This window comes from Haliotis asinina, chromosome 2 (genome assembly GCF_037392515.1).
Source record: "Haliotis asinina isolate JCU_RB_2024 chromosome 2, JCU_Hal_asi_v2, whole genome shotgun sequence".
In the NCBI taxonomy this organism is placed as follows: Eukaryota; Metazoa; Mollusca; class Gastropoda; order Lepetellida; family Haliotidae; genus Haliotis; species Haliotis asinina.
The window spans coordinates 34,118,389-34,131,359 of record NC_090281.1 but is presented as its reverse complement, the minus strand read 5'-3'; positions in this window follow the sequence as shown (position 1 = coordinate 34,131,359).

The window sequence follows — 12,971 nt, the reverse complement described above, 5'->3', positions numbered from 1 at the left end:
CAAGGTATTGCCGGGGAAGTTAAGAACATTAAAGGGTTACGTTAAGGTGCACTGCAGATTGAGTGCGGGAAACGGCAACAGTCAGTCAATTTGATGAGCATGGAATCGTTTGTTGGAATTCGGGTTACTGTATGTGCTCACAAGACGTTAAACACGAGCAAAGGGATCATCAGAGACCGTGATCGGTTGTTTTCTGACATGACAGAACTTGACATCATGACTGAAATGAAAGATCAAGGTGTGCTCTTTTCAATCCGTAAAAACAATGAAAGTGTTCCAACCAATCTGTTGTCCTTTTCACCTCCGACAGCTCCAAAATCATTGAAGGCTGGTTACTGCAACATCAAGGTTGACCTGTACATTCCGAACCCGCTCAGATGTTTTACATGTCAGAAGTACGGCCATGGTGTAAATACTTGTACACTGTCCGTTGTGTGCGCTCACTGTGGTGAGAAGACACACACAACAGAAGATTGTACTAGTGATTTTACAAAATGCACCAACTGCTCAGGCGACCATTCCTCATTTTCTAAACAATGTCCTAAGCCCCAGAGGGGGAACAAGAGAAAGTTTCTTGACGTACAAATCTTCATGAAGAGGTTTAAAAACACAATTAAATGCAGGATTAGACTCGTTAGAACAGAGCTTCGTAATATACTGTAAAGCTAGTTTTATACGGTGTTGAGTAAGAGAGGCTCATCTGCCTCAACATAGAGACTGCCAATAGGAGAGGTTCTAAAGGACCCAAGACAAAGTCTTAGGCCTTGGTGGTGGACAGAATCAAGTAGTTTTAGGTTGCTTTTGCAAGCTCCACCATATACGATGGAGCCATAATCAAGCTTCGAGCGGATAAGTGATCTGTATAGGTGTAGCAGAGTAGCTTGATCCCCTCCCCACTTTGAGTCAGAAACGACTTTCAGTAAATCAAGTGCCTTCAGGCATTTAGTGTTTAGGTATTTGATATGCGGTAAAAAAGTTAAGTGGGAGTCAAAAATTAAACCCAGAAACTTGGCTTCCTTGACAACTTTGATGGGAGTGCCATTTAAAAATAGTTCTGGTTCCTTATGAGGCTTATATTTTCTACAAAAGTGTAGACAATTTGTTTTTGATGAATTTAATGCCGTTTCCAAGACACTATTTATTTATCTTATTTAGGCACAACTGCAGTGTATGCATATGTTTACCTCGACATTATCCACAAATAATGATCCATCAATTGAATCGTTTAAAACCTTGCATAAACTGTTGATCTTGATGCTGAATAAAGTAACAGATAAAATACTGCCTTGTGGAACACCCTGATCCTGATTGTAATGATCAGACAGGGCTGAACCCACTCGGACTTGAAATTGCCTGTCCATTAAAAACTCTGATATGAAAAGAGGTAACCGACCCCTTATACCAAAATCATGTAAATCCTTTAGAATACCATGCTTCCACGTCGTATCATAAGCTTTCTCAAGATCAAAGAAGATTGGTACAGCATGCTGCTTATTTACAATAGCATTTTTGACAAAGGATTCTAATCGTACCAAATGATCAATGGTACTACGGTTTTTCCTGAAACCACATTGTATGCTAGTAATAAGGTTATTGGTTTCAAGATACCAAGTAAGTCTGTTACCATTCGTTCCATGGTTTTACAGACGCAACTTGTTAGGGATATTGGTCTGTAATTTGATGGATCACTATGATCTCGGCCAGGCTTTGGAATAGGGATAACAATAGCATTACGCCATGTAGTTGGGAAAGTCCCTGAAGTCCATACTGTGTCAAAAATATTGAGAAGCGTTTCCAAACATGAATTAGGTAGATGCTTCAGGAGCTGATAGTGATTATTATCAGCCCCTGTTGCAGTATCATGAGCTTGCCCAAGGGCGGTATGTAGCTCATGTATTGAAAGCAATTCATTATAGTCCTCACCGTTATCTGATTTGAAGTTCACACTTTTCTTCTGTTGTTTCTGAAATGCAGGAGCATAATTGGATGAGGATGAATGTTGAGCGAGAGTTTCGCCAATTGTTTTGGCAATATCGGTTTTATTAGTTAATATATTGCCATCATCCTTCAGATGGTGAACAGTAGATTTTAAACCTTTGCCTTTAATCCTTTGGACCATGTTCCACACCTTTGAAATTGGTGTGCGTGAATTTATTTTAGAGACATATTTCCTCCAAGACTGACGCTTATTCTGTTTAAATGTGTGTCGAGCCTTGGTAGCTAAAATTATAAATTTGTTAAAATTATGGACAGTCTGATGTCGCCGAAAATATATTTCAGCTTTCTTCCTGCTCTTCCTGGCCTGTTTAAAGTCATTATCAAACCATGGCTTACGAATATGTGGAACTGCAGAGGATTTGGGTATAGTTTTGTCAGCAATGTCATTTAGTATATTTGAAAACAACTGTATGGGATCTTCGCTGTTCGCAAATACATCGTGTTTTAAGCGATTAATACACAGTGTCTCATATAATGACCAATCAGTCCTGGCAAAGTTCCTTCTTGATAAAGGTGGATCGTCACCAGGACTGATTGTTTTGAGGATGGTGGGGAGGTGATCACTCCCACATGGGTCATCGTGGACCTCCCATTCAAATTCAGTACATAAATTAGAATCAGCAAATGATATATCCAGGGAAGAATATGTTCCCGTAGCTGGATGTAAATAAGTGGCTGAATCGTCATTGTAAATACATAAGTTATTATCGGATATGAAATCCTCGATGCTTTTACCCTTAGTATTTGTGTTGACACTTCCCCAAAGTGGGTTGTGTCCGTTTAGATCGCCCATGATTAAACATGGCTTCGGGAGTATATCATATAGATTTTGAAGATCTGATTTGTGAATATTTGAAGAGGGCAATATGTACAAACTGCACAATGTCAGCGCCATGTGCAAAGTAATACGAACAGCTACAGTTTGCAATTGTGTATTTAGAGCGACAGGGCTATGGATGACGTTGTGATGTACTAAAATACCAGTTGCACGATCCCCCTGAGGAGACAAAAAATGGTAAGCATCATATCTCATATAAAATTATCTGTATCTTTAAGATATGTCTCTTGGATACAGAATGCCGACGGTTGATGATCTTGCACGTGTAACTGTAACTCGTTAAAGTTATTTTTAATCCCTCTGCAGTTCCATTGAATTATATTGGCCAGCTGAGTCATGGTGGCTCAATTGGCGATCTTTCACGAGAACGTGACGGGGGTAAGCACCTCCGCTCGTCCTGTGAGTACGGGGTCACCTCCATGTCTAGAGACCCCAAAAGTATTTTGTAAAGGAACAACATGTGCTTCTTTCCTATTTATTTTTTTACCTTTCTGCTTTTTCACTGGAATAGTGGGTGGTTGTGATGTGGCTAGTGGCGAAGCAGTCATTTGTGAAGACTCAGACTGAATTTCTGTCTGAGACTCAGACGTTGTTTGAGTGACTGGGGCAGTAGATTCTTTAGGTTCAGAAGCAGGTTTGTTAGATGAAAACACAGATTTTTCTGATTTGACCCAGATCAAGTCAGTTTGACATGCAGCTGAGGACATTGCTACAGAACGGGTAACTGCAGCAGAATATGTTATATTTGATGGGGTTGAGGACTGAGTGGTGAAAAGTTTTTTGGCTTCAAAATAAGAGAGATTTTTTTCACATTTTATTTTCATTATCTTCGATTCCCTTTGATATATAGGGCATGACCTTGAAGAAGCAGCATGTGTCTCTTTGCAGTTAACACACTTGAGATCATTCTCGCAGCCCGTGCCATCATGAGGATCGCTACAGCGATAACGTACTGCAGGATTACGACATGAGGAAGTCCCATGACCAAACCGTTGACATTTATAACACCGGAGTGGATTGGGGACATACACATCCACCCCGATGTTAAGATATCCTGCCTTAATTGACTGTGGTAAAGAAGGTCTGGCAAATGTTAGGAGATATGTATTTGTTTTAGTTACAATTCCATCCTTTTTAATGCTGAAACGTTTCACTGCTGTAACCCCCTGATCTTCAAGCTCAGCTGCAATATCCTCTTCACTCATTTCATACAGACAGCGTGCTCTGTCACGTATGATACCACGGCAAGAATTAAGAGTTTTGTGCACGGACACAGCAACCTCTATATTGGCAAATGTTTTAACATACATAAGATTTAGAGATTGTTGTCTCCGTGCGCACTCAACTAGCAGTGAACCTTTACGGAGACGGGTGACATTTTTCACCTCCCCACAGATCCCATAGATAGCTTTTGACACGGCAAATGGGTTGAGTTTGATAGGCAGAAAAACAGTTGCTTCGATCTATCTAGCCCAGGAAAGTCATGGCGAAAGGAAAATCATTCACCATCTCTGCTCCCCACCCACCCTGGAGTGTCAACAAGGACGGTGTCTATTAGCAACGGGTATCCAAGATGCTGACACCAGGGATACAGGGATGGTATACTCCAGCGAATATGACACGAATAGCTGTATTTGTCTACCAATTCAATGCCAGACTGGTTCGGCCCTAGACAAGAAATTAGAGACATACATCATTCGGAGGTCAACATCACTAGATTGGCCCATGAGCCACCGCCTTCTGGCATAGGACTCTAGGCAAATTATTATAGTATAGGGTATGAAAATAACAAACGCTCATTGTCACAAATGTACAAACATGCACAATAATTGCTGAGGAACAATATATAATCTATTCCGATCCTCTTTCTTGCCTTCTGGCTATTAAAAATATTTCTAGTAAACATCCACATTTAATTGAAATTATTGAATTGTATAATGATCTTGCAACTGGCCAATTCTTGGTTACCCAGCCATGTAGGGATCTCTGGTAACACATTGGCTGACCTTGCTGTTAAAGCAGCACTCGACAAATCTGTGACAGCACTGCTTATTCCTTACAGTGATTACAAAGCGAGCATTAGATCTTATATCCGTGATCTGATGCAGAAGAAGTGGGACACCCAAATAGGTATACATAACTTACATGAGATAAAACCTTACATTGGTTATACCCACTTGGGTTGTCAGTCCAGATTTGAAGAGGTTGTTTTACGACGATGTCGTATTGATCACACTAGATATACTCATGCATACCTGTTAAAAGGTGAGGATCCTCCATTTTGTATCCCTTATGGTGAGAGGGTCACGGTCAAGCATATTCTGCTTCTGATCCCATCACAACGGATATGTATTTTACAGTTAAAACAATGAAGGATCTCTTTACCAGCGTTACTTTTCATTTAATTCTTGGTTTTTTAAAAGAAATTGATTTTTTTATTGAATTTTGAGCAACATGTTTCTGTAAAAAGATGTATTTTAATAATTGGTAGTTTGGATTCGTAACTAGAATTGTTAGTGGCTGTACGCTCAAAGGGGGTTCAAGTATTGTAAAATTATTGTCTTCCTGAGAGGGTACGTAAGTCCAAAAACATTCATAGTAATTTTAAGTCTACCAGGCTTTTAATCGTAGTATTCCTGTTGTTGTAATTTTGGCTATCACATTGTACACTCGCCAGCAGCTGAAGGGATGGTGTAAATCCAGCTAGTGTCCATGCAGGTAGCAAAGGTACTGTAAGTCCCCATGGTCCCTAGTATGGTGATCTACCTTCTGTTGTTGGCGATATATAGCCTGTTTTTATATTGTATTGTCTAAATATTGATATTAGTTTTAACTTTCCATGCTAGTTTTAATTCATATTGTGATACTGCAGTTGTTTTACTGTACTTTGTCGACAGGTTTTATAACACATATATGTTCCATTTCAGTGTTTTGTTCCCGTCACGATATGGCTGAAATATTGCCGAGGTGATGTTAAATATTAACTCACTCACTCACTCACGATACTGTAACAGGACCTGATGATATCCATTACCAACTCTTAAAACACTTGCCTGAATCATGTCACGAAACGTTACATGGCATTTTTGACACATTTGGATAACACAACATTTTCCCCCTTCGCGGCGAAAAATCATAATTGTTCCTATTGCAAAGCCTGGGAGGGATCATACAGATCTATCAAATTACCGACCTATTTCCTTAACTAGCTCCGTTTGCAAAACCATGGAGCGAATGGTAAATAATCGCTTAGTTTGGTTTTTGGAAACCAACAATCTGATTACTGATATACCATGTGGTTTTCGTAAAAATTGACCACTTGGTTCGTTTGGAATCATTTGTTAAAAATTCTTTCATTAAAAAAACAGCATGCAGTATCAATCTTTTTGATCTCGAAAAAGCATATGATACTACTTGGAAGCATGGTATTTTAAAAGATTTACATTCTTTTGGGTTATGAGGTCGCTTGCCTCAGTTTATGTCTAATTTTTTAAATGACAGACAGTTTCAAGTACGTGTGGGATCAACCCTCTCAGACTACTTTCATCAAGATCAGGGTGTTCCACAAGGCAGTATTTTGTGTGTGACTTTATTTAGTATTAAAATCAAAAGTCTTTCTAAGGTTGTAAGTGATTCAGTAGATGGATCACTATTTGTGGATGATTTTAATGTTTCTAGTAGAGGTAGAAATATGCATACAATAGAGAGGCAATTACAAATTTGTCTCAATAAAATTGACAAATGGTCCCTTGAAAACGGGTTTAATTTTTCTATAACAAAGACAAATTGCTTGCATTTCTGCAGAAAGTAGAAACCGTATAAAGATCCAGAATTATTTTTAAATGGCACCCCTATCAAAGTAGTAAAGGAGGCCAACTTCTTGGGTCTTATTTTCGACTCACATCTAACTTTTCTACCCCACATTAAATCCCTTAAAACTAAATGCCTGAAGGCACTTGATTTGTTAAAAGTTGTTTCCAATTCAATGTGGGGAGGAGACCAAACTACCCTACTCCACTGATACAGATCTCTCATCCGTTCGAAACTTGATTACGGCTCCATTGTTTATGGTGGAGCCTGTAAAAGCAGCCTCAAAATACTTGATTCTATCCACCATCAAGGTCTAAGGCTATGTCTTGGCTGATTTAGAACTTCTCCTATTGACAGTCTTTACGTCGAGGCCGATGAGCCATCTCTTACTCAACGACGTATAAAACTCTCCTTACAGTATATAACAAAACTATATTCTAATAAGGCCAACCCTGAATTTAACTGTGTTTTTAATCCTTTTTATGTGGATCTCTTCAGCAGCGACGTATAAAATTAGCTTTACGGTATGTAACAAAACTATATTCAAACTATATACAATATACAATATAAACAAGAATATAATCAATTAAAAAGTAACTATAATACTTACAAATTTTTATTTACAGATGGGTCAAAGGATGGTGGCGCAGTGGCTTGTGCCACTGTCATTGGATCCGGAACAATATCTTTCAGATTGCGGGATAATAGTTCCATTTCCACAGTCGCTATATTAACCGATCTTAAATATATTGAAAGACAGTATATCATCTATTCCGATTCTCTTTCTTGCCTCCAGCAATCAAAAACCTGTCATGTAAACATCCACTTTTAATAGAAATAATTGAATTATATAATAATCTTGCTACTGGCCAATACGACATCGTCTTTTGTTGGTTACCCAGCCATGTAGGCATTTCTGGTAAAACACAATGGCCGATCTTGCTGCGAAGGCAGCACTAAAAAGTCCATGACTCCACTTCTTATTCCATACACTGATTATAAAGCTACAATTAGGTCGTATATCCGAGATCTGATGCAAAAGAGGTGGGTGTAAGTAAAATACATGCAATAAAACCTTATATTGGTTATACCCACTTGGGTTGTCAGTCAAGATTTGAGGAGGTCATTTTGCGGCGATGTGGTATTGGGCATACGAGATACACTCATGAATACCTATTGAAAAGTGAGGATCCCCCGTTCTGCATCCCTTGTGATGAAAGGATCACAGTCAAGCATATCTTGCTTGACTGTGTTGAATATTCCATCACAAGGGATCAAAAACATTTGAAGTAAATTTCAGTTTTCCAGCTTTTAATCGTAGAATAAGTGTGTTTTTACTTTATGGCTAGATTTGTCTAAATTGCTAACAGCTGAGGGGGTGATGTAAATCCAACTAGGGTCCATGCAGGAAGCAAATGTACTGTAAGTCCCCATGGTCCTTAATATGGTTGTTGGCAACCTATAGCTCAATTTTATATTGTACTGTCCTCTATAGATACATTGTTTTAGGTCTGTTCACTAGTTTTACATTCGACTCGTGAATGTTCTAGTCAGTTTTACTGTCCTTCGTTGACAGGGTTTTCCAATGTATGTGCTATTAATTCATTTGTACTTTTATAATTACTCGTTCTCGTCACGATATGGCTGCAATATTGCCGATGTGACGTTAAATATTAACTCACTCACTCACTCAAAATAGTTAAACCACGAATGTAAACTTCAATTAACAGCTTTATAGGTTTCGAGCATTATATATTTGCAGCTCAGGGCTTGGCGTGACCAGCCGATTGATAAAACTGGGACAGTTTTACCACCCGTCTAGTCGAAGTAAGGGCCGAAGTGGTGTGTTGAGCAAAAGCAGCAAAATGGTTCAGTCTCCTACTGCCCTCAACCACCAGACTACCGTCCTCCTCCGACACGGAACGGAACCCACAGCAAACAGGCCCAATTCGGTCGCCTTTTACGACCAGTAATGGGGCGCTGTCGCCACATTCTGTCCCGGATCCACACAGGAGAAGAGCACCCATCACGAGGTGGTATTTCACGGGTGCCTGAGGAAAGGGAACACGGTTACAGGCCCCCAGTGCCCTCAACCCCTAGACTCCCGTCCTCCACCGAAACAGGGGCGCAAACCACGTCAGACGGGTTGGTGGACCAAATATACCCCCGGGTCCACAACGGGGGTGTTGGCGAGCTACTTAGCACCCACCACGAGTAGGTGGCTCGCCACGAATGCCCCTCATGAATTATCTTTTCTCAGCTGGTATCATTATCTCCCAGTCCGTCCCCACCACCGTCTACGATACCCGTCCTGGTTTCGCTTTGTAGACGACCCGTCCTCACTGTTTCTTTTTCTAACCATAACGATACCTTTCCACAATTAACATGACCGGCACTTGGCATGACAAGCCGACCGTTAAAATCGCCCACATTATATATTTAGCCGTCTAGGTGAAGTAAAGGGTGGAAGGAGTGTGTTTGGCAAAAAACAAGCTTCATAATTCTTCGCCCTCAACCGCCAGAATCACTTCCATTGCGTCGGAAATGGTAAGGGGTTTATTGGATACTCGCAGGTAAAGTAGACTACGCTTCACAACACGCTTTGAAGGAATGTGACCTAATTGGTGACTGATGGCTCCTGATTTAATAATTGGTCTCTCCTGACCCCTGATAGCATCAGCGGTTGCGTTGATCTTTAACTTGCACTACGTGTACATCATCACTCTCAAAGGTATCTGCTTCCTGATACTAAATATATGAATGTTGGACATATCAAGATTGTTGTTTTATTTCACAGGTTGCCTGGTCCGAGTGTGAACAAGGAAGCGTCTACATTAAGTCTAGAAGTGGTCAAAGAAAGTGTGTCCATTACGGTGTGTTCTTATGAAGTTACTTGTACATAAGATTCAACTCATGGTTTCTTGCTTATGTTTTTGAAATGCGTTATCCACTGTATTCAATGTAATTACGCCATTTCCACAGAGAGATTGGCTTGGGGACTGAAGATCGGGGGGTAAATCAGCAAGTGAAGAGGACATAGAATGAAATGACGGAGCAAGTGTGATAAGGTGTAAACTGTTCAACAAGCTGACAGACTGGATTATAAATACATAAACCCTCGCTGAATGTTGTCCGACCATACAATTTTATTCCCTGTTTTAGCAAATTCAGTATTAAATTGTCTAAGCTATATTTACATGCAAAAGTCGTGGTTAGAATATTGGCTTTCAATAATTGTAAGAGGCGACTGAAAAGGATCGTGTGATCAGACTCGCTGACTTAGTTGACACATGTCATCTGTTCGCAATTGGAGAGATCGATGCTCATGTCTGGTCCAGACTCGTTTGTTTAGACCGTTGCCGTTTAGCTGGAATATTGATGTGATATCAGTAAGTGAACATAGTCGACTTTTGTGGCATGGGTTTCTACCCCGGATCTTCACTGTCAGAACCAATATGTATTTACTAGGAAGATGTCAATGCTTTTAAAATATACACGGTGAAACTCTGGGACCTTCAGCCCATACATATAGACTGCGGAAACCTTGTTTGCACTTTCCCAAGAAACAGATAAATACACTGAACACGACAGCTAACTGGGTTCTTGATAATCAGGTGGCAAAACTATGTTTGAAGTAAGCAATATTGAAAGCATTGGGAATTAATGGGTTAACGCGTGTATGTTTGTCACTCGTGCTAAATCCAAACAAGTTACAAATATACCGATTTGCGTAGTGAGTTGTGGAAATTCCGGTGGTGTGGTGGTGTAGCCCAGTGGTTCAAGCGTGCGCTCTTCATGGAAGGCTCACGTTCGATATCACACATGAATGTATTGTGTGAAGCATATTTATGGTGTACCCTAGCGTGATAGTGCTGGAATATTGCAGGAAGAGCCGCAGTAGAAACCAACTCATCATATTTTGATCATTATGTACAGACAGTTGTCGTGAAGCTGGTATATGGGAGAATGTAGCCCTGAACCACAAACACTTCCATGTCATGAGACTACAATGATCCCAACAGAAATCCAAGTGAAGCAATCAAACATGTACTGTGTTCTTCGTATTGTTGTTGTTAAAATGCACTCATACTTTGTTTCCAGGTGAACAAGGAAGAGTACAAAGGCAAGACAAAATGCCGACACAGCGTAGACGAAATATCAAAGAACTAAACTTAACACTTCAAGGTAATATGTTACATTCCAAGGGCAGCGTTTACTGTAAGACTTCAAATAAAAAAGTAGGGGACACCAACAAGATGTAGGATAAATGTTACTAAGTAAACTCAGTCGCTGGTAATGTCATGCCCGCTTTTACATGGTATTGCCTGTAATATTTATTAAATTCCATGTTAGTGAGTGAGTTAGGTAACATTTATCGTCATATCGGCAATATTCCAGCCATTATCTTGACAAGAACGATTAATTACAAAACTACACATTAATCAATGGCGCATTATGGAAACCTGTCAATGTAGGGCAGTACAACAAATTAGAATATCACAGAAATTGTAAAACTAGTAATTAGATCTAAAACAGTTCAAGTACAAAGGACAATACAATATGAAAATGGGCTATAGATTGCCAACAACTGAAGGTAGATCTTCACCCTAGAGAGCATGGGGACTTACATTACTTTTGCTACCTACATGGACCCTAGCTGGATTCACACCATCCCCTCAGCCACGGGCTTTTACGGGGAGAATTATCCATACATTAAAATGACAAAAATAGTACGATTAAAAACCTGGAAAACTTAAATTTACATCAATTGTTGCGGGACTTACATGAGTGAGTGAGTTAATAGTTAACGTCACATTGGCAATATTTCAGCCATATCGTGACGGGAACATTCAACAATGAAACCGACCATATGTACATTATAAAACGTGCCAACGAAGGACAGTAAAAGAACTAGAATATCATAACTGTCACTAATACTAGCGTTTAAAGGTAAAATTAATATTACTATCAGGACAGAACAATATGAAACAGGCTCCAGATCGCCAACAACCGAAGGTAGTATCACCATACTAGGGACCATGGGCACTTACAGTACCTTTGCTACCTGCATGCACCCCAGTTGGATTTACATCATCCCTTCAGCTGCTGGAAATTGTATGGGTACAGCCACTAACAATTTTAGTTAATAATCTAAACTACCAATCATCAAAAGAGATCTATCTGCAGTACCATATTTCTCAAAATTCAACAATGATTAAATGAGAACTAACGCTGTTAAAAAGATCCTTGATAGTTTTGACATTGAAATATATATGAAGCAGGATATGCTTGACCGTGACTCTCTCATCAAAAGGGATACAAAATAGAGGATCCTCACCTTTTAAAAGGTACAATACCAATACAATGGCCAATACGACATCGTCGTAAAATAACCTCTTCCAATCTGGACTGACAACCCAAGTAGGTGTAACCAATATACGGTTTTATTTCATGTAATTTATTTACACCCACTTGGGTGTCCCACTTCCTCTGTATCAGTTCACGGATGTAAGTTCTAATGCTAGCTTTCTAATCAGAGTATGGAATAAGAAGTGGTGTCACAGATTTGTCGAATGCTGCCATTGCAGCAAGGTCAGCCATTATGTTCCCAGAGATTCTTATATGCCTGGGTAACCAACAAAAGACGATGTCGTATTGGCAAGTAGCAGGATCATTATATAACTCAACAATTTCTATTAAAAGTGGATGTTTACAAGATAAGTTTTGAATGACCTGAAGACAAGAAAGAGAGTCGGAAAAGATTATATATTGTTTATGTTTAGGATGTCTTTGAATATATTTGAGAACTGTTAGTATTGCGTTTGCTTCAGCTGTGAAAATAAAGCTGTTATCCAATAATCTAGAAGATATTGTTTTGGATCCAATGACAGTGGCACAAGCAACTGCGCCACCATCCTTGGACCCATCTGTAAATAAGGATTTGTATGCACTGTATTTGCTTTTAAATTGATTATATTCTTGTTTATATTGTAATTCGTTAGTTTCTGATTTTTAAAACTTTGTCAGTTTTATGTCAACTTCTGGCCTCACTAAGTGCCAAGGAGGAAAGAAAGAAGACGGGAAGGAGATATGTTCTCCAACCTGATGCCAGCTTCCTCCACATTTTCATGGGTGTGCAATTTAATGACATTTTGGGGTCTTCATGGAGTTTGTATTTCCTAGAAAAATGTATACAATTGTTTTTGTTTAGACATATCTGTAACATACCTGTCTCTCAATAGTTTGCATATTTTTACCACGGCAAGAATTATTAAAATCATCCATTAAAAGGGATCCATCTATTGAATCACTTAAAACCTTTGGA